This window comes from Lepisosteus oculatus, chromosome 5, assembly GCF_040954835.1.
Source record: "Lepisosteus oculatus isolate fLepOcu1 chromosome 5, fLepOcu1.hap2, whole genome shotgun sequence".
Classification (NCBI taxonomy): Eukaryota; Metazoa; Chordata; class Actinopteri; order Semionotiformes; family Lepisosteidae; genus Lepisosteus; species Lepisosteus oculatus.
This window is the reverse complement of record NC_090700.1, coordinates 13,338,120-13,356,717: the sequence shown is the minus strand read 5'-3', so window position 1 is coordinate 13,356,717 and position 18,598 is coordinate 13,338,120.

The following is an 18,598-nucleotide window of genomic DNA, read 5'->3' as shown; positions in this document are numbered from 1 at the left end:
TGCTAAGTCTTTTCAGACTAATATTTTGATGCCATGAGTTATATTTTCTGCGTAAATGAGTGTTCGGCTGGATTGAAGAAAATCTGAGACCTAACCCTTACTACCCAAAACTTTAGCTAGGGTTAGGGCTAGTATTATTAGAAAACATAGAGGATGTTTGATGGCATGGCTGTGTTTTAGGACAGAAGAGAAAGTTAGGAAATGTAATATTTTAATGTTCTCTTCACATTTTGTTTCTTGCATTTTTGGCTCTATATACAGTACTGCATTGGCCTTGTGGGGATGTAGTCTATATCCCGAAAAAGCAAAAGAGTGAAAGAAAGTGGTTAAATGTCTTAATCTGTTGCATTTGGCATTGGATGGACTGATATTTTAAGAGGTGTAGCTAATATCTATTGTGTATTCCTTATTCTTAACCTATTTGATGTTGATACCATGCTTATGGAGAGCACGATTCCACACAAAATTTCAATAGGAGAATACTTGTCAGAAACTGAAATTGTGCCTCAGTTGATACATTTTATTTGTTGTGGCAAGGCTGCTAAGTCTTTTCAGACTAATATTTTGATGCCATGAGTTATATTTTCTGCGTAAATGAGTGTTCGGCTGGATCGAAGAAAATCTGAGCCCTAACCCTTACTACCCAAAACTTTAGCTAGGGTTAGGGTTAGTATTATTAGAAAACATAGAGGATGTTTGATGGCATGGCTGTGTTTTAGGACAGAAGAGAAAGTTAGGAAATGTAATATTTTAATGTTCTCTTCACATTTTTTTTCTTGCATTTTTGGCTCTAAATACAGTACTGCATTGGCCTTGTGGGGATGTAGTCTATATCCCGAAAAAGCAAAAGAGTGAAAGAAAGTGGTTAAATGTCTTAATCTGTTGCATTTGGCATTGAATGCACTGGCATTTTAACAGGTGTAGCTAATATCTATTGTGTATTCATGAGTCTTAACCTATTTAATGCTGATACCATGCTTATGGAGAGTACAATCCCACAAAAATTCCACAAAATTCAATAGCAGAATACTTGTCAGAAACTGAAATTGTGCCTCAGTTGATACATTTTATTTGTTGTGGCAAGGCTGCTAAGTCTTTTCAGACTAATATTTTGATGCCGTGAGTTATATTTTCTGCTTAAATTAGTGTTAGATTGCATTGAAGAAAATCTGAACCCTAACCCTAACTACCCAAACCCTTACCTAGGGTTAGGGTTAGTATTATTAGAAAAGATAGAGGATGTTTGATGGTATGGCTGTGTTGTAGGACAGAAGAGAAAGATAGGAAATGTGATATTTTAATGTTCTCTTCACATTTTTTTTTCTTGCATATATGGCTCTCTACACATTACTGCATTGGCCTAAGTGGGGATGTTGTCTAAAACCCAAGAAAGGAAAAGATTGAAAGAAAGTGGTTAAATGTCTTAATCTGTTGCATTTGGCATTGGATGCACTGATATTTTAAGAGGTGTAGCTAATATCTATTGTGTATTCCTTATTCTTAACCTATTTGATGTTGATACCATGCTTATGTAGAGCACGATTCCACACAAAATTTCAATAGGAGAATACTTGTCAGAAACTGAAATTGTGCCTCAGTTGATGCATTTTATTTGTTGTGGCAAGGCTGCTAAGTCTTTTCAGACTAATATTTTGATGCCATGAGTTATATTTTCTGCGTAAATGAGTGTTCGGCTGGATCGAAGAAAATCTGAGCCCTAACCCTTACTACCCAAAACTTTAGCTAGGGTTAGGGTTAGTATTATTACAAAAACATAGAGGATGTTTGATGGCATGGCTGTGTTTTAGGACAGAAGAGAAAGTTAGGAAATGTAATATTTTAATGTTCTCTTCACATTTTTTTTCTTCCATTTTTGGCTCTAAATATAGTACTGCATTGGCCTTGTGGGGATGTAGTCTATATCCCGAAAAAGCAAAAGAGTGAAAGAAAGTGGTTAAATGTCTTAATCTGTTGCATTTGGCATTGAATGCACTGGCATTTTAACAGGTGTAGCTAATATCTATTGTGTATTCATGAGTCTTAACCTATTTAATGCTGATACCATGCTTATGGAGAGTACAATCCCACAAAAATTCCACAAAATTCAATAGCAGAATACTTGTCAGAAACTGAAATTGTGCCTCAGTTGATACATTTTATATGTTGTGGCAAGGCTGCTAAGTCTTTTCAGACTAATATTTTGATGCCATGAGTTATATTTTCTGCGTAAATGAGTGTTCGGCTGGATCGAAGAAAATCTGAGCCCTAACCCTTACTACCCAAAACTTTAGCTAGGGTTAGGGTTAGTATTATTAGAAAACATAGAGGATGTTTGATGGCATGGCTGTGTTTTAGGACAGAAGAGAAAGTTAGGAAATGTAATATTTTAATGTTCTCTTCACATTTTTTTTCTTGCATTTTTGGCTCTAAATACAGTACTGCATTGGCCTTGTGGGGATGTAGTCTATATCCCGAAAAAGCAAAAGAGTGAAAGAAAGTGGTTAAATGTCTTAATCTGTTGCATTTGGCATTGAATGCACTGGCATTTTAACAGGTGTAGCTAATATCTATTGTGTATTCATGAGTCTTAACCTATTTAATGCTGATACCATGCTTATGGAGAGTACAATCCCACAAAAATTCCACAAAATTCAATAGCAGAATACTTGTCAGAAACTGAAATTATGCCTCAGTTGATACATTTTATTTGTTGTGGCAAGGCTGCTAAGTCTTTTCAGACTAATATTTTGATGCCGTGAGTTATATTTTCTGCGTAAATGAGTGTTCGGCTGGATCGAAGAAAATCTGAGCCCTAACCCTAACTACCCAAAACTTTAGCTAGGGTTAGGGTTAGTATTATTAGAAAAGATAGAGGATGTTTGATGGCATGGCTGTGTTTTAGGACAGAAGAGAAAGATAGGAAATGTGATATTTTAATGTTCTCTTCACATTTTTTTTCTTGCATATATGGCTCTCTACACATTACTGCATTGGCCTAAGTGGGGATGTTGTCTAAAACCCAAGAAAGGAAAAGATTGAAAGAAAGTGGTTAAATGTCTTAATCTGTTGCATTTGGCATTGGATGCACTGATATTTTAAGAGGTGTAGCTAATATCTATTGTGTATTCCTTATTCTTAACCTATTTGATGTTGATACCATGCTTATGGAGAGCACGATTCCACACAAAATTTCAATAGGAGAATACTTGTCAGAAACTGAAATTGTGCCTCAGTTGATACATTTTATTTGTTGTGGCAAGGCTGCTAAGTCTTTTCAGACTAATATTTTGATGCCATGAGTTATATTTTCTGCGTAAATGAGTGTTCGGCTGGATCGAAGAAAATCTGAGCCCTAACCCTAACTACCCAAAACTTTAGCTAGGGTTAGGGTTAGTATTATTAGAAAACATAGAGGATGTTTGATGGCATGGCTTTGTTTTAGGACAGAAGAGAAAGTTAGGAAATGTAATATTTTAATGTTCTCTTCACATTTTTTTTCTTGCATTTTTGGCTCTAAATACAGTACTGCATTGGCCTTGTGGGGATGTAGTCTATATCCCGAAAAAGCAAAAGAGTGAAAGAAAGTGGTTAAATGTCTTAATCTGTTGCATTTGGCATTGAATGCACTGGCATTTTAACAGGTGTAGCTAATATCTATTGTGTATTCATGAGTCTTAACCTATTTAATGCTGATACCATGCTTATGGAGAGTACAATCCCACAAAAATTCCACAAAATTCAATAGCAGAATACTTGTCAGAAACTGAAATTGTGCCTCATTTGATACATTTTATTTGTTGTGGCAAGGCTGCTAAGTCTTTTCAGACTAATATTTTGATGCCGTGAGTTATATTTTCTGCTTAAATTAGTGTTAGATTGCATTGAAGAAAATCTGAACCCTAACCCTAACTACCCAAACCCTTACCTAGGGTTAGGGTTAGTATTATTAGAAAAGATAGAGGATGTTTGATGGTATGGCTGTGTTGTAGGACAGAAGAGAAAGATAGGAAATGTAATATTTTAATGTTCTCTTCACATTTTTTTTCTTGCATTTATGGCTCTATATACAGTACTGCATTGGCCTAAGTGGGGATGTTGTCTAAAACCCGAGAAAGGAAAAGATTGAAAGAAAGTGATTAAATGTCTTAATCTGTTGCATTTGGCATTGGATGCACTGATATTTTAAGAGGTGTAGCTAATATCTATTGTGTATTCCTTATTCTTAACCTATTTGATGTTGATACCATGCTTATGGAGAGCACGATTCCACACAAAATTTCAATAGGAGAAAACTTGTCAGAAACTGAAATTGTGCCTCAGTTGATACATTTTATTTGTTGTGGCAAGGCTGCTAAGTCTTTTCAGACTAATATTTTGATGCCATGAGTTATATTTTCTGCGTAAATGAGTGTTCGGCTGGATCGAAGAAAATCTGAGCCCTAACCCTAACTACCCAAAACTTTAGCTAGGGTTAGGGTTAGTATTATTAGAAAACATAGAGGATGTTTGATGTCATGGCTGTGTTTTAGGACAGAAGAGAAAGTTAGGAAATGTAATATTTTAATGTTCTCTTCACATTTTTTTTCTTGCATTTTTGGCTCTAAATACAGTACTGCATTGGCCTTGTGGGGATGTAGTCTATATCCCGAAAAAGCAAAAGAGTGAAAGAAAGTGGTTAAATGTCTTAATCTGTTGCATTTGGCATTGAATGCACTGGCATTTTAACAGGTGTAGCTAATATCTATTGTGTATTCATGAGTCTTAACCTATTTAATGCTGATACCATGCTTATGGAGAGTACAATCCCACAAAAATTCCACAAAATTCAATAGCAGAATACTTGTCAGAAACTGAAATTGTGCCTCAGTTGATACATTTTATTTGTTGTGGCAAGGCTGCTAAGTCTTTTCAGACTAATATTTTGATGCCGTGAGTTATATTTTCTGCTTAAATTAGTGTTAGATTGCAATGAAGAAAATCTGAACCCTAACCCTAACTACCCAAACCCTTACCTAGGGTTAGGGTTAGTATTATTAGAAAAGATAGAGGATGTTTGATGGCATGGCTGTGTTTTAGGACAGAAGAGAAAGATAGGAAATGTGATATTTTAATGTTCTCTTCACATTTTTTTTCTTGCATATATGGCTCTCTACACATTACTGCATTGGCCTAAGTGGGGATGTTGTCTAAAACCCAAGAAAGGAAAAGATTGAAAGAAAGTGGTTAAATGTCTTAATCTGTTGCATTTGGCATTTTATGCACTGATATTTTAAGAGGTGTAGCTAATATCTATTGTGTATTCCTTATTCTTAACCTATTTGATGTTGATACCATGCTTATGGAGAGCACGATTCCACACAAAATTTCAATAGGAGAATACTTGTCAGAAACTGAAATTGTGCCTCAGTTGATACATTTTATTTGTTGTGGCAAGGCTGCTAAGTCTTTTCAGACTAATATTTTGATGCCATGAGTTATATTTTCTGCGTAAATGAGTGTTCGGCTGGATCGAAGAAAATCTGAGCCCTAACCCTAACTACCCAAAACTTTAGCTAGGGTTAGGGTTAGTATTATTAGAAAACATAGAGGATGTTTGATGGCATGGCTGTGTTTTAGGACAGAAGAGAAAGTTAGGAAATGTAATATTTTAATGTTCTCTTCACATTTTTTTTCTTGCATTTTTGGCTCTAAATACAGTACTGCATTGGCCTTGTGGGGATGTAGTCTATATCCCGAAAAAGCAAAAGAGTGAAAGAAAGTGGTTAAATGTCTTAATCTGTTGCATTTGGCATTGAATGCACTGGCATTTTAACAGGTGTAGCTAATATCTATTGTGTATTCATGAGTCTTAACCTATTTAATGCTGATACCATGCTTATGGAGAGTACAATCCCACAAAAATTCCACAAAATTCAATAGCAGAATACTTGTCAGAAACTGAAATTGTGCCTCAGTTGATACATTTTATTTGTTGTGGCAAGGCTGCTAAGTCTTTTCAGACTAATATTTTGATGCCGTGAGTTATATTTTCTGCTTAAATTAGTGTTAGATTGCATTGAAAAAAATCTGAACCCTAACCCTAACTACCCAAACCCTTACCTAGGGTTAGGGTTAGTATTATTAGAAAAGATAGAGGATGTTTGATGGTATGGCTGTGTTGTAGGACAGAAGAGAAAGATAGGAAATGTGATATTTTAATGTTCTCTTCACATTTTTTTTCTTGCATATATGGCTCTCTACACATTACTGCATTGGCCTAAGTGGGGATGTTGTCTAAAACCCAAGAAAGGAAAAGATTGAAAGAAAGTGGTTAAATGTCTTAATCTGTTGCATTTGGCATTGGATGCACTGATATTTTAAGAGGTGTAGCTAATATCTATTGTGTATTCCTTATTCTTAACCTATTTGATGTTGATACCATGCTTATGGAGAGCACGATTCCACACAAAATTTCAATAGGAGAATACTTGTCAGAAACTGAAATTGTGCCTCAGTTGATGCATTTTATTTGTTGTGGCAAGGCTGCTAAGTCTTTTCAGACTAATATTTTGATGCCATGAGTTATATTTTCTGCGTAAATGAGTGTTCGGCTGGATCGAAGAAAATCTGAGCCCTAACCCTTACTACCCAAAACTTTAGCTAGGGTTAGGGTTAGTATTATTACAAAAACATAGAGGATGTTTGATGGCATGGCTGTGTTTTAGGACAGAAGAGAAAGTTAGGAAATGTGATATTTTAATGTTCTCTTCACATTTTTTTTCTTGCATTTTTGGCTCTAAATACAGTACTGCATTGGCCTTGTGGGGATGTAGTCTATATCCCGAAAAAGCAAAAGAGTGAAAGAAAGTGGTTAAATGTCTTAATCTGTTGCATTTGGCATTGAATGCACTGGCATTTTAACAGGTGTAGCTAATATCTATTGTGTATTCATGAGTCTTAACCTATTTAATGCTGATACCATGCTTATGGAGAGTACAATCCCACAAAAATTCCACAAAATTCAATAGCAGAATACTTGTCAGAAACTGAAATTGTGCCTCAGTTGATACATTTTATTTGTTGTGGCAAGGCTGCTAAGTCTTTTCAGACTAATATTTTGATGCCGTGAGTTATATTTTCTGCTTAAATTAGTGTTAGATTGCATTGAAGAAAATCTGAACCCTAACCCTAACTACCCAAACCCTTACCTAGGGTTAGGGTTAGTATTATTAGAAAAGATAGAGGATGTTTGATGGCATGGCTGTGTTTTAGGACAGAAGAGAAAGATAGGAAATGTGATATTTTAATGTTCTCTTCACATTTTTTTTCTTGCATATATGGCTCTCTACACATTACTGCATTGGCCTAAGTGGGGATGTTGTCTAAAACCCAAGAAAGGAAACGATTGAAAGAAAGTGGTTAAATGTCTTAATCTGTTGCATTTGGCATTGGATGCACTGATATTTTAAGAGGTGTAGCTAATATCTATTGTGTATTCCTTATTCTTAACCTATTTGATGTTGATACTATGCTTATGGAGAGCACGATTCCACACAAAATTTCAATAGGAGAATACTTGTCAGAAACTGAAATTGTGCCTCAGTTGATACATTTTATTTGTTGTGGCAAGGCTGCTAAGTCTTTTCAGACTAATATTTTGATGCCATGAGTTATATTTTCTGCGTAAATGAGTGTTCGGCTGGATCGAAGAAAATCTGAGCCCTAACCCTAACTACCCAAAACTTTAGCTAGGGTTAGGGTTAGTATTATTAGAAAACATAGAGGATGTTTGATGGCATGGCTGTGTTTTAGGACAGAAGAGAAAGTTAGGAAATGTAATATTTTAATGTTCTCTTCACATTTTTTTTCTTGCATTTTTGGCTCTAAATACAGTACTGCATTGGCCTTGTGGGGATGTAGTCTATATCCCGAAAAAGCAAAAGAGTGAAAGAAAGTGGTTAAATGTCTTAATCTGTTGCATTTGGCATTGAATGCACTGGCATTTTAACAGGTGTAGCTAATATCTATTGTGTATTCATGAGTCTTAACCTATTTAATGCTGATACCATGCTTATGGAGAGTACAATCCCACAAAAATTCCACAAAATTCAATAGCAGAATACTTGTCAGAAACTGAAATTGTGCCTCAGTTGATACATTTTATTTGTTGTGGCAAGGCTGCTAAGTCTTTTCAGACTAATATTTTGATGCCGTGAGTTATATTTTCTGCTTAAATTAGTGTTAGATTGCATTGAAGAAAATCTGAACCCTAACCCTAACTACCCAAACCCTTACCTAGGGTTAGGGTTAGTATTATTAGAAAAGATAGAGGATGTTTGATGGCATGGCTGTGTTTTAGGACAGAAGAGAAAGATAGGAAATGTGATATTTTAATGTTCTCTTCACATTTTTTTTCTTGCATATATGGCTCTCTACACATTACTGCATTAGCCTAAGTGGGGATGTTGTCTAAAACCCAAGAAAGGAAAAGATTGAAAGAAAGTGGTTAAATGTCTTAATCTGTTGCATTTGGCATTGGATGCACTGATATTTTAAGAGGTGTAGCTAATATCTATTGTGTATTCCTTATTCTTAACCTATTTGATGTTGATACCATGCTTATGGAGAGCACGATTCCACACAAAATTTCAATAGGAGAATACTTGTCAGAAACTGAAATTGTGCCTCAGTTGATACATTTTATTTGTTGTGGCAAGGCTGCTAAGTCTTTTCAGACTAATATTTTGATGCCATGAGTTATATTTTCTGCTTAAATGAGTGTTCTGCTGGATCGAAGAAAATCTGAGCCCTAACCCTAACTACCCAAAACTTTAGCTAGGGTTAGGGTTAGTATTATTAGAAAACATAGAGGATGTTTGATGGCATGGCTGTGTTTTAGGACAGAAGAGAAAGTTAGGAAATGTAATATTTTAATGTTCTCTTCACATTTTTTTTCTTGCATTTTTGGCTCTAAATACAGTACTGCATTGGCCTTGTGGGGATGTAGTCTATATCCCGAAAAAGCAAAAGAGTGAAAGAAAGTGGTTAAATGTCTTAATCTGTTGCATTTGGCATTGAATGCACTGGCATTTTAACAGGTGTAGCTAATATCTATTGTGTATTCATGAGTCTTAACCTATTTAATGCTGATACCATGCTTATGGAGAGTACAATCCCACAAAAATTCCACAAAATTCAATAGCAGAATACTTGTCAGAAACTGAAATTGTGCCTCATTTGATACATTTTATTTGTTGTGGCAAGGCTGCTAAGTCTTTTCAGACTAATATTTTGATGCCGTGAGTTATATTTTCTGCTTAAATTAGTGTTAGATTGCATTGAAGAAAATCTGAACCCTAACCCTAACTACCCAAACCCTTACCTAGGGTTAGGGTTAGTATTATTAGAAAAGATAGAGGATGTTTGATGGTATGGCTGTGTTGTAGGACAGAAGAGAAAGATAGGAAATGTGATATTTTAATGTTCTCTTCACATTTTTTTTCTTGCATTTATGGCTCTATATACAGTACTGCATTGGCCTAAGTGGGGATGTTGTCTTAAACCGAAGAAAGGAAAAGATTGAAAGAAAGTGGTTAAATATCTTAATCTGTTGCATTTGGCATTGAATGCACTGGCATTTTAACAGGTGTAGCTAATATCTATTGTGTATTCATGAGTCTTAACCTATTTAATGCTGATACCATGCTTATGGAGAGTACAATCCCACAAAAATTCCACAAAATTCAATAGCAGAATACTTGTCAGAAACTGAAATTGTGCCTCAGTTGATACATTTTATTTGTTGTGGCAAGGCTGCTAAGTCTTTTCAGACTAATATTTTGATGCCGTGAGTTATATTTTCTGCTTAAATTAGTGTTAGATTGCATTGAAGAAAATCTGAACCCTAACCCTAACTACCCAAACCCTTACCTAGGGTTAGGGTTAGTATTATTAGAAAAGATAGAGGATGTTTGATGGCATGGCTGTGTTTTAGGACAGAAGAGAAAGATAGGAAATGTGATATTTTAATGTTCTCTTCACATTTTTTTTCTTGCATATATGGCTCTCTACACATTACTGCATTGGCCTAAGTGGGGATGTTGTCTAAAACCCAAGAAAGGAAAAGATTGAAAGAAAGTGGTTAAATGTCTTAATCTGTTGCATTTGGCATTGGATGCACTGATATTTTAAGAGGTGTAGCTAATATCTATTGTGTATTCCTTATTCTTAACCTATTTGATGTTGATACCATGCTTATGGAGAGCACGATTCCACACAAAATTTCAATAGGAGAATACTTGTCAGAAACTGAAATTGTGCCTCAGTTGATACATTTTATTTGTTGTGGCAAGGCTGCTAAGTCTTTTCAGACTAATATTTTGATGCCATGAGTTATATTTTCTGCTTAAATGAGTGTTCTGCTGGATCGAAGAAAATCTGAGCCCTAACCCTAACTACCCAAAACTTTAGCTAGGGTTAGGGTTAGTATTATTAGAAAACATAGAGGATGTTTGATGGCATGGCTGTGTTTTAGGACAGAAGAGAAAGTTAGGAAATGTAATATTTTAATGTTCTCTTCACATTTTTTTTCTTGCATTTTTGGCTCTAAATACAGTACTGCATTAGCCTTGTGGGGATGTAGTCTATATCCCGAAAAAGCAAAAGAGTGAAAGAAAGTGGTTAAATGTCTTAATCTGTTGCATTTGGCATTGAATGCACTGGCATTTTAACAGGTGTAGCTAATATCTATTGTGTATTCATGAGTCTTAACCTATTTAATGCTGATACCATGCTTATGGAGAGTACAATCCCACAAAAATTCCACAAAATTCAATAGCAGAATACTTGTCAGAAACTGAAATTGTGCCTCATTTGATACATTTTATTTGTTGTGGCAAGGCTGCTAAGTCTTTTCAGACTAATATTTTGATGCCGTGAGTTATATTGTCTGCTTAAATTAGTGTTAGATTGCATTGAAGAAAATCTGAACCCTAACCCTAACTACCCAAACCCTTACCTAGGGTTAGGGTTAGTATTATTAGAAAAGATAGAGGATGTTTGATGGTATGGCTGTGTTGTAGGACAGAAGAGAAAGATAGGAAATGTGATATTTTAATGTTCTCTTCACATTTTTTTTCTTGCATTTATGGCTCTATATACAGTACTGCATTGGCCTAAGTGGGGATGTTGTCTTAAACCGAAGAAAGGAAAAGATTGAAAGAAAGTGGTTAAATGTCTTAATCTGTTGCATTTGGCATTGAATGCACTGGCATTTTAACAGGTGTAGCTAATATCTATTGTGTATTCATGAGTCTTAACCTATTTAATGCTGATACCATGCTTATGGAGAGTACAATCCCACAAAAATTCCACAAAATTCAATAGCAGAATACTTGTCAGAAACTGAAATTGTGCCTCAGTTGATACATTTTATTTGTTGTGGCAAGGCTGCTAAGTCTTTTCAGACTAATATTTTGATGCCGTGAGTTATATTTTCTGCTTAAATTAGTGTTAGATTGCATTGAAGAAAATCTGAACCCTAACCCTAACTACCCAAACCCTTACCTAGGGTTAGGGTTAGTATTATTAGAAAAGATAGAGGATGTTTGATGGTATGGCTGTGTTGTAGGACAGAAGAGAAAGATAGGAAATGTGATATTTTAATGTTCTCTTCACATTTTTTTTTCTTGCATATATGGCTCTCTACACATTACTGCATTGGCCTAAGTGGGGATGTTGTCTAAAACCCAAGAAAGGAAAAGATTGAAAGAAAGTGGTTAAATGTCTTAATCTGTTGCATTTGGCATTGGATGCACTGATATTTTAGGAGGTGTAGCTAATATCTATTGTGTATTCCTTATTCTTAACCTATTTGATGTTGATACCATGCTTATGTAGAGCACGATTCCACACAAAATTTCAATAGGAGAATACTTGTCAGAAACTAAAATTGTGCCTCAGTTGATGCATTTTATTTGTTGTGGCAAGGCTGCTAAGTCTTTTCAGACTAATATTTTGATGCCATGAGTTATATTTTCTGCGTAAATGAGTGTTCGGCTGGATCGAAGAAAATCTGAGCCCTAACCCTTACTACCCAAAACTTTAGCTAGGGTTAGGGTTAGTATTATTACAAAAACATAGAGGATGTTTGATGGCATGGCTGTGTTTTAGGACAGAAGAGAAAGTTAGGAAATGTAATATTTTAATGTTCTCTTCACATTTTTTTTCTTCCATTTTTGGCTCTAAATATAGTACTGCATTGGCCTTGTGGGGATGTAGTCTATATCCCGAAAAAGCAAAAGAGTGAAAGAAAGTGGTTAAATGTCTTAATCTGTTGCATTTGGCATTGAATGCACTGGCATTTTAACAGGTGTAGCTAATATCTATTGTGTATTCATGAGTCTTAACGTATTTAATGCTGATACCATGCTTATGGAGAGTACAATCCCACAAAAATTCCACAAAATTCAATAGCAGAATACTTGTCAGAAACTGAAATTGTGCCTCAGTTGATACATTTTATATGTTGTGGCAAGGCTGCTAAGTCTTTTCAGACTAATATTTTGATGCCATGAGTTATATTTTCTGCGTAAATGAGTGTTCGGCTGGATTGAAGAAAATCTGAGACCTAACCCTTACTACCCAAAACTTTAGCTAGGGTTAGGGCTAGTATTATTAGAAAACATAGAGGATGTTTGATGGCATGGCTGTGTTTTAGGACAGAAGAGAAAGTTAGGAAATGTAATATTTTAATGTTCTCTTCACATTTTGTTTCTTGCATTTTTGGCTCTATATACAGTACTGCATTGGCCTTGTGGGGATGTAGTCTATATCCCGAAAAAGCAAAAGAGTGAAAGAAAGTGGTTAAATGTCTTAATCTGTTGCATTTGGCATTGGATGGACTGATATTTTAAGAGGTGTAGCTAATATCTATTGTGTATTCCTTATTCTTAACCTATTTGATGTTGATACCATGCTTATGGAGAGCACGATTCCACACAAAATTTCAATAGGAGAATACTTGTCAGAAACTGAAATTGTGCCTCAGTTGATACATTTTATTTGTTGTGGCAAGGCTGCTAAGTCTTTTCAGACTAATATTTTGATGCCATGAGTTATATTTTCTGCGTAAATGAGTGTTCGGCTGGATCGAAGAAAATCTGAGCCCTAACCCTTACTACCCAAAACTTTAGCTAGGGTTAGGGTTAGTATTATTACAAAAACATAGAGGATGTTTGATGGCATGGCTGTGTTTTAGGACAGAAGAGAAAGTTAGGAAATGTAATATTTTAATGTTCTCTTCACATTTTTTTTCTTCCATTTTTGGCTCTAAATATAGTACTGCATTGGCCTTGTGGGGATGTAGTCTATATCCCGAAAAAGCAAAAGAGTGAAAGAAAGTGGTTAAATGTCTTAATCTGTTGCATTTGGCATTGAATGCACTGGCATTTTAACAGGTGTAGCTAATATCTATTGTGTATTCATGAGTCTTAACGTATTTAATGCTGATACCATGCTTATGGAGAGTACAATCCCACAAAAATTCCACAAAATTCAATAGCAGAATACTTGTCAGAAACTGAAATTGTGCCTCAGTTGATACATTTTATATGTTGTGGCAAGGCTGCTAAGTCTTTTCAGACTAATATTTTGATGCCATGAGTTATATTTTCTGCGTAAATGAGTGTTCGGCTGGATCGAAGAAAATCTGAGACCTAACCCTTACTACCCAAAACTTTAGCTAGGGTTAGGGCTAGTATTATTAGAAAACATAGAGGATGTTTGATGGCATGGCTGTGTTTTAGGACAGAAGAGAAAGTTAGGAAATGTAATATTTTAATGTTCTCTTCACATTTTGTTTCTTGCATTTTTGGCTCTATATACAGTACTGCATTGGCCTTGTGGGGATGTAGTCTATATCCCGAAAAAGCAAAAGAGTGAAAGAAAGTGGTTAAATGTCTTAATCTGTTGCATTTGGCATTGGATGGACTGATATTTTAAGAGGTGTAGCTAATATCTATTGTGTATTCCTTATTCTTAACCTATTTGATGTTGATACCATGCTTATGGAGAGCACGATTCCACACAAAATTTCAATAGGAGAATACTTGTCAGAAACTGAAATTGTGCCTCAGTTGATACATTTTATTTGTTGTGGCAAGGCTGCTAAGTCTTTTCAGACTAATATTTTGATTCCGTGAGTTATATTTTCTGCGTAAATGAGTGTTCGGCTGGATCGAAGAAAATCTGAGCCCTAACCCTAACTACCCAAAACTTTAGCTAGGGTTAGGGTTAGTATTATTAGAAAAGATAGAGGATGTTTGATGGTATGGCTGTGTTGTAGGACAGAAGAGAAAGATAGGAAATGTGATATTTTAATGTTCTCTTCACATTTTTTTTCTTGCATATATGGCTCTCTACACATTACTGCATTGGCCTAAGTGGGGATGTTGTCTAAAACCCAAGAAAGGAAAAGATTGAAAGAAAGTGGTTAAATGTCTTAATCTGTTGCATTTGGCATTGGATGCACTGATATTTTAAGAGGTGTAGCTAATATCTATTGTGTATTCCTTATTCTTAACCTATTTGATGTTGATACCATGCTTATGGAGAGCACGATTCCACACAAAATTTCAATAGGAGAATACTTGTCAGAAACTGAAATTGTGCCTCAGTTGATACATTTTATTTGTTGTGGCAAGGCTGCTAAGTCTTTTCAGACTAATATTTTGATGCCATGAGTTATATTTTCTGCGTAAATGAGTGTTCGGCTGGATCGAAGAAAATCTGAGCCCTAACCCTAACTACCCAAAACTTTAGCTAGGGTTAGGGTTAGTATTATTAGAAAACATAGAGGATGTTTGATGGCATGGCTGTGTTTTAGGACAGAAGAGAAAGTTAGGAAATGTAATATTTTAATGTTCTCTTCACATTTTTTTTCTTGCATTTTTGGCTCTAAATACAGTACTGCATTGGCCTTGTGGGGATGTAGTCTATATCCCGAAAAAGCAAAAGAGTGAAAGAAAGTGGTTAAATGTCTTAATCTGTTGCATTTGGCATTGAATGCACTGGCATTTTAACAGGTGTAGCTAATATCTATTGTGTATTCATGAGTCTTAACCTATTTAATGCTGATACCATGCTTATGGAGAGTACAATCCCACAAAAATTCCACAAAATTCAATAGCAGAATACTTGTCAGAAACTGAAATTGTGCCTCAGTTGATACATTTTATTTGTTGTGGCAAGGCTGCTAAGTCTTTTCAGACTAATATTTTGATGCCGTGAGTTATATTTTCTGCTTAAATTAGTGTTAGATTGCATTGAAGAAAATCTGAACCCTAACCCTAACTACCCAAACCCTTACCTAGGGTTAGGGTTAGTTTTATTAGAAAAGATAGAGGATGTTTGATGGCATGGCTGTGTTTTAGGACAGAAGAGAAAGATAGGAAATGTGATATTTTAATGTTCTCTTCACATTTTTTTTCTTGCATATATGGCTCTCTACACATTACTGCATTGGCCTAAGTGGGGATGTTGTCTAAAACCCAAGAAAGGAAAAGATTGAAAGAAAGTGGTTAAATGTCTTAATCTGTTGCATTTGGCATTGGATGCACTGATATTTTAAGAGGTGTAGCTAATATCTATTGTGTATTCCTTATTCTTAACCTATTTGATGTTGATACCATGCTTATGGAGAGCACGATTCCACACAAAATTTCAATAGGAGAATACTTGTCAGAAACTGAAATTGTGCCTCAGTTGATACATTTTATTTGTTGTGGCAAGGCTGCTAAGTCTTTTCAGACTAATATTTTGATGCCATGAGTTATATTTTCTGCGTAAATGAGTGTTCGGCTGGATCGAAGAAAATCTGAGCCCTAACCCTAACTACCCAAAACTTTAGCTAGGGTTAGGGTTAGTATTATTAGAAAACATAGAGGATGTTTGATGGCATGGCTGTGTTTTAGGACAGAAGAGAAAGTTAGGAAATGTAATATTTTAATGTTCTCTTCACATTTTTTTTCTTGCATTTTTGGCTCTAAATACAGTACTGCATTGGCCTTGTGGGGATGTAGTCTATATCCCGAAAAAGCAAAAGAGTGAAAGAAAGTGGTTAAATGTCTTAATCTGTTGCATTTGGCATTGAATGCACTGGCATTTTAACAGGTGTAGCTAATATCTATTGTGTATTCATGAGTCTTAACCTATTTAATGCTGATACCATGCTTATGGAGAGTACAATCCCACAAAAATTCCACAAAATTCAATAGCAGAATACTTGTCAGAAACTGAAATTGTGCCTCATTTGATACATTTTATTTGTTGTGGCAAGGCTGCTTAGTCTTTTCAGACTAATATTTTGATGCCGTGAGTTATATTTTCTGCTTAAATTAGTGTTAGATTGCATTGAAGAAAATCTGAACCCTAACCCTAACTACCCAAACCCTTACCTAGGGTTAGGGTTAGTATTATTAGAAAAGATAGAGGATGTTTGATGGTATGGCTGTGTTGTAGGACAGAAGAGAAAGATAGGAAATGTAATATTTTAATGTTCTCTTCACATTTTTTTTCTTGCATTTATGGCTCTATATACAGTACTGCATTGGCCTAAGTGGGGATGTTGTCTTAAACCGAAGAAAGGAAAAGATTGAAAGAAAGTGGTTAAATGTCTTAATCTGTTGCATTTGGCATTGAATGCACTGGCATTTTAACAGGTGTAGCTAATATCTATTGTGTATTCATGAGTCTTAACCTATTTAATGCTGATACCATGCTTATGGAGAGTACAATCCCACAAAAATTCCACAAAATTCAATAGCAGAATACTTGTCAGAAACTGAAATTGTGCCTCAGTTGATACATTTTATTTGTTGTGGCAAGGCTGCTAAGTCTTTTCAGACTAATATTTTGATGCCGTGAGTTATATTTTCTGCTTAAATTAGTGTTAGATTGCATTGAAGAAAATCTGAACCCTAACCCTAACTACCCAAACCCTTACCTAGGGTTAGGGTTAGTATTATTAGAAAAGATAGAGGATGTTTGATGGTATGGCTGTGTTGTAGGACAGAAGAGAAAGATAGGAAATGTGATATTTTAATGTTCTCTTCACATTTTTTTTCTTGCATATATGGCTCTCTACACATTACTGCATTGGCCTAAGTGGGGATGTTGTCTAAAACCCAAGAAAGGAAAAGATTGAAAGAAAGTGGTTAAATGTCTTAATCTGTTGCATTTGGCATTGGATGCACTGATATTTTAAGAGGTGTAGCTAATATCTATTGTGTATTCCTTATTCTTAACCTATTTGATGTTGATACCATGCTTATGGAGAGCACGATTCCACACAAAATTTCAATAGGAGAATACTTGTCAGAAACTGAAATTGTGCCTCAGTTGATACATTTTATTTGTTGTGGCAAGGCTGCTAAGTCTTTTCAGACTAATATTTTGATGCCATGAGTTATATTTTCTGCGTAAATGAGTGTTCGGCTGGATCGAAGAAAATCTGAGCCCTAACCCTAACTACCCAAAACTTTAGCTAGGGTTAGGGTTAGTATTATTAGAAAACATAGAGGATGTTTGATGGCATGGCTGTGTTTTAGGACAGAAGAGAAAGTTAGGAAATGTAATATTTTAATGTTCTCTTCACATTTTTTTTCTTGCATTTTTGGCTCTAAATACAGTACTGCATTGGCCTTGTGGGGATGTAGTCTATATCCCGAAAAAGCAAAAGAGTGAAAGAAAGTGGTTAAATGTCTTAATCTGTTGCATTTGGCATTGAATGCACTGGCATTTTAACAGGTGTAGCTAATATCTATTGTGTATTCATGAGTCTTAACCTATTTAATGCTGATACCATGCTTATGGAGAGTACAATCCCACAAAAATTCCACAAAATTCAATAGCAGAATACTTGTCAGAAACTGAAATTGTGCCTCATTTGATACATTTTATTTGTTGTGGCAAGGCTGCTTAGTCTTTTCAGACTAATATTTTGATGCCGTGAGTTATATTTTCTGCTTAAATTAGTGTTAGATTGCATTGAAGAAAATCTGAACCCTAACCCTAACTACCCAAACCCTTACCTAGGGTTAGGGTTAGTATTATTAGAAAAGATAGAGGATGTTTGATGGTATGGCTGTGTTGTAGGACAGAAGAGAAAGATAGGAAATGTAATATTTTAATGTTCTCTTCACATTTTTTTTCTTGCATTTATGGCTCTATATACAGTACTGCATTGGCCTAAGTGGGGATGTTGTCTTAAACCGAAGAAAGGAAAAGATTGAAAGAAAGTGGTTAAATGTCTTAATCTGTTGCATTTGGCATTGAATGCACTGGCATTTTAACAGGTGTAGCTAATATCTATTGTGTATTCATGAGTCTTAACCTATTTAATGCTGATACCATGCTTATGGAGAGTACAATCCCACAAAAATTCCACAAAATTCAATAGCAGAATACTTGTCAGAAACTGAAATTGTGCCTCAGTTGATACATTTTATTTGTTGTGGCAAGGCTGCTAAGTCTTTTCAGACTAATATTTTGATGCCGTGAGTTATATTTTCTGCTTAAATTAGTGTTAGATTGCATTGAAGAAAATCTGAACCCTAACCCT